This window comes from Erithacus rubecula, assembly GCF_903797595.1.
Source record: "Erithacus rubecula genome assembly, contig: scaffold_1030_arrow_ctg1, whole genome shotgun sequence".
NCBI classification, from domain to species: domain Eukaryota; kingdom Metazoa; phylum Chordata; class Aves; order Passeriformes; family Muscicapidae; genus Erithacus; species Erithacus rubecula.
In genome coordinates, this window is record NW_027636384.1 from 150 (window position 1) to 4,948 (window position 4,799).

At 48.4% G+C, this 4,799-nt stretch overlaps 1 long non-coding RNA gene across 1 annotated transcript; it reads right to left on the minus strand.

The window, feature by feature from the left end:
• Window positions 1-271: 271 nt before the first annotated feature.
• LOC306815150 lies at window positions 272-1,644 on the minus strand. Its single transcript, XR_013777329.1, has 3 exons — window positions 1,567-1,644; window positions 849-1,005; window positions 272-407 (listed from the first exon to the last, which is right to left on the minus strand). It is a non-coding gene; the product is annotated as an uncharacterized lncRNA (long non-coding RNA).
• Between the last annotated feature and the right edge of the window lie 3,155 nt (window positions 1,645-4,799).

The window sequence follows — 4,799 nt, forward strand, 5'->3', positions numbered from 1 at the left end:
CAACTGCCAGCTGCTCAGAGCAGACATTCAGCTGTTTGAGCAGCACTTGGACCTTGGCTACACAGTTCATGTCCACTATTGCAAATGTATTGCAGCTCAGGAACAAACCCCTGTGCTTGTCAGGAGCCTTGCTGTTTACAGATGCCACACCAGGCACTTCCTAAAATCCCAGATTTCCCTTCCTCCCCACTAAAGCACCTGGAGACTGGCAAATGCACACATTTGCCTGGAGCCCCAGCCCCCCAGAAGCAGTTTTTGTCCTTGCCAAGCTCAAAAGGAAGTGTACCACTTTCTGTGAAGTCTACTGGCTCTGTCTCTGGAGCTCCACTTGTGCTGGGAGCCTGCAGCCTGCTCCGTTTCTCAGCTTGACCAGAATCAGCGGCTTCTCCACGGCGCTTTCGCTGACCCTGGGAGGGAGCAAAGCCTTAGAATTTTCTGTGGGAGAAGGGCAACGTGCCCCCCATCTTGGCAACACCAATGAAAGGGGACAGAAAACACTCATGCAAAGGCTGGAATATGCATCATATGGTGTGGGGCACTCCTCCCTGAGTGCATGGCATCAAGGAAAAAAGGAGTCCCCCCGATCTCTTACCAGCTGTCTCACCAAGAAAAAGCATATCCCAAAGGTTTGAAAATGAGGAGACTACTTCACAATTTTCTCAGGTCATTGATCACACTATAAGCATTTCTGAAATATTGCTAGCACCCAGAGAGATTCAAAATCTTCCATCTCCCAAAACATGAAGTTACATGAAGTCTTGATAGGCTTCTGTTCTCGTGCATTTGTTGCACACTCTTTCAAGCCAGACAATGTATTTTAGATTTTCATTGAGTAGCACAGTACTCACAGTGCTCATGGTGTTTCCCACTGGAAGAGTAAGCAGGACAGGCACCGGAGAAGGAATGTCAGAGAGGCTGCAGCAATTGATGCCTTAGACTCCTTTAGGTAGCAAACTGCTACAAAACCCTGACTTCTAGGGATCAGAGAACAATGTTCTTCCAAACCTACCAGAAGACAAGAGAGGAGATTATCTGGAATACTCATTCTCTTAAATATCATCCGTGCTCTCGGTTTCCCATCCAGCTTCTATAAAAGTTCAGTAAAGAACTGAATATGAATACTGTACAAGTTCAGTAGATAATTCTACACCAATTCTGTAAAAGTTCAGTAGAGAACTGAACACCTTTTCTGTAAAAGTTCAGTAGAGAACTGAACACTAATTCTGTACAAGTTCAGTCAAGAATTGCACATCAGTTCTGTAAGAGTTTTGGAGAGAACTGAACACCAGTTTTTGTACAAGTTCAGTAGAAAACTGAACACCAGTTTCTGTACAAATTCAGTAAAGAACTGGACACCAATTCTGTATAAGTTCAGTAGAGAATTGTACACCAGTTTCTGTATGAGTTCAGTACAGAACTGAACACTATTTCTGTACAGGTTCAGTAGAGACCTGGACACCATTTCTATACAAGTTCAGGATTGGAACCTTAGACACCTGAAGCTGGGCCGAAGCCCAGAGCATCCCCTTGGCACCAGAAACCTTTTCAGAAATAACCTACACTCACCCGTGTAGTCAGTCAAGAGTTTTTCTCATAAATGTCAGCAAATCACCTTCTGCTCCCACCAGGGATGGAGAAGATGGACATACACGGAGGAGAGAAACACTTTGTGTCTGCTTCCCTGCAGAGGATCCATCAACTGCCTTAACAGACCCCAGGTTGCCTGGGGTGGAATCCCTGTGGCAACGGTCTGGCTGTGGCAACATTCCATTAACGGCAGCAGAACCCCTGTTGCCCCCTTGCACCCTCCTGGTGCCCCAGGAGGCTTTGCTGTGGAAGGGACCTTAAATACCATCTTTAAATACCTTAAATTCCCATCTCCTGCCACAGGCAGGGACACCCATCCATGGCAGCAGGGTGTGCAGGACCCTGGCCAGCCTGGGACAGGGACATCCACAGCTTCTCTTCTCTTCCATGTGTTTTAGTCTATGGCTGAATACTTGCATGAGTCTGTTTTAATTTTAATCCCTAGTAAACAGAACTTAAATCTAAATAAAGAGAATTTTTGGTGTTAGGTTGGATTTCTTTTCTAAACTGGTGTAAGTCCAACAACTAGGTTCTTATTTAAAGTCTCTGAACTCTTGAATTTTTCAGGTGTTTGACTATTCCTCTACTGAGCATTTCACAAGGGGATTGGGAGATTTGCTCTGTTCCTGGGAACAGCACCTTCCTCTTGAAGCCCTGCTCTGCTTTAAAAGGCAACACAGCAGGAAAAGTGAAATAAAAATCACTTTTCCTTGTAGCCAGTCTACCACTGGACCTGCATTTATTTAAATGGTTTGGCTGGTGCTGCTGAGAGCAGCAGCAAACCCATCCCAGCCCTGCTGGATACAGGGATGTTCCTCAGCCCCTGGTCCATGAGTGCTGGGTTTTCAAACCTCCTTGATGATAGGCAGTACTGTGTGCATTGTTCTGCAGAAATAAAACCCCAGTTTCTTATTGCTGGGTCTGCTTTGCACCACCTCAATGGCAATAAGTGCTTCTCTTGGCAAAGGATGGAGGCTTTGGGGCATCTTCCATCCTCCAAAAACCTGGATGTGCTCAGGCCCCCTGCAGTCACCCTGGTTGTCAGCTCAGGAGCAGGAAGGTCGAGCACTGGGAGGAAGAGTTTGCTGGGGTTGTACACAGTATTTCAGTCCCTGTCAGTCCCTCTCTTTGGTGTGGGATGAAGAAGGGTCTCACTGAGTAACTACAGCAAGTGAGGAGGAAAGTTGTCATTGTCCTGTAGCCATGCTCCTTCTCTTTTGAGAAGTGCTGGTTTCAGCTGCTCCCTCTGGCTGTCTGCTTTTGCCCTCTTCTGAAAAACCATGGTGTTACAATGGGGAGGGCACCATTGGAGCAGCAGTGTGTACCCATACTTGCCTGGCCACATGAACACAGTTAGCATTCATAAGAATAGCTGGGATTTTTAGGGAAAATTTATTTTTTCTGTACCCTCAGATAGTACCTATCATTCTTCACTTGGGTTCACACACTTACAGGGTGAGATGAAAGACCCTACATCACTTCAGTCTCTGCTGTCCCAGCATGAAGAAACACTTGTAGATATAAATTACTACTGACCTTGATTAAAAAACAAAACAAAACAAAACAAAAAACTAGAACACAAGGAACACAGTGTAAATGTATATTTGTTAAAAGTCTAAAGTAATTTTTTCCTCAAAAACATGTGTTTGAGCATGAGGGGTGGGCAGTGTCACCCTGCCAACCCCCACTCTGCCAGCCCATCTCCTCACCCTTCACTGCAAGGAAAAATCAGCTCCCTGCTTTACTCCAATACTCTGGCAAAACCCTTACCTAGGGAAACTTGCAGGTTTTATGTTCAGTGGCCGCTTGTGCTATTTGGCAGGTGACTTTTGAAAGGGCAGGGCCAGGCAACATTGTGGTGCTGAGCAGGGGGCTCAGGGTGAGCATCCCAAAATATATTCTCCCAGATGTAGAGCCTGAGTCACAGCACAAAAATTCCAGGAGCTTTATCAGCGACTGTGCAAGGAGGTAATGCTGTTTTATAAATGTATGCCATTTATACTTTAACTAGCCAGTTTTATACCTGAGCTCACCATTCAGGCAGGGCTCCCTGGCACCAAGGGGAAGCAGTGGAACAAGGCAGCAGCAATGCCCACGCCAGCATCATTCAAAGGGCACAAAACATTCCCAGCAACAGGATTTTCATTCCACTAGATGGTGCCCAACCCTTGCTTAAGGATGTTGCTTACTCCTTTGGACAAGGGTGTGGTCAGGACTGAGGATGGAGGGGCCTGGGTACTACACCAGGCTTGCAAACTCCCTAAGTACCAAGTTGCTACAAGAAGCTATGGATGTTCCATCCCTGGAAGCATTCAAGGTTAGGTTGGATGGGGCTTTGAGCAACGTGCTGTCTAGAGGGTGGCATCCCTGTCCGTGTCAGGGGAGTTGGAACTAGATGATCTTTAAGGTCCCTTCCAACCCAAACCATCCTGTGATTCTGTGTGCCATAACAGGATCGGCCACTTCCCTGGTGTGCAGAGGGCAGGGGAGCAGGCACTCTGTGGGTACTTCACTGACACTGTGGCTGCTCCTGGCTGCTCTCTTCATGGGCACAGCGCTGGTGGTGAGTCCCCTCTCCAGCCGAGGCCCAACACCTCTCCCACTGGGCTGTTCGCTCTGGCACACTGCTGAACACGCCTGTTTCAGCATATTCTCAACCAGAAAAAGCAACCTGCCATTGCATAACCTGTGGTTACCTTTTGGCAGCACTGCCAGCATGGCTCCAGCGTGTCGAAGCCCAGCCTGTGTGCAGGGGCCAGCGGCAGGAATGGCGGTGGCACAGCCAGAGCGTCATGGTGCTCCTGGAAGGACGGTGTGGCCAGGAAATGTAGCACCAGGAGGGCATGGTGGGGATTCTTGCTGGATGAACAGAGGGGGAGGATGCTCTGTGAGCCTCCCTAGCAAGCCCAGAGGGGATTGGATCTGGCAGGGTTTGATAACCCAAGGGAGGGATGTGTGGGGCTTGTTGGCCACATTGCGGCCCCACAGGAGATGGCAGGGCCAGGGATGCGCTGTCCTTATGCCCAGCGACCGGCCCACCCCCAGCATGCTGCTTGTGGCAGAGTGACTGCCTCAAGCCCCCTTACAAACACCAGAGCCCGCAGGTCCTCAGGTACAGAAATGCCTTTATTTCTCCAGTAGGCTGGAAATGAAACGGCGAGGACAGAGGCTTTTTCTCACTGCTTCTTTACTTGCTTGGCTTCAGTGCACGA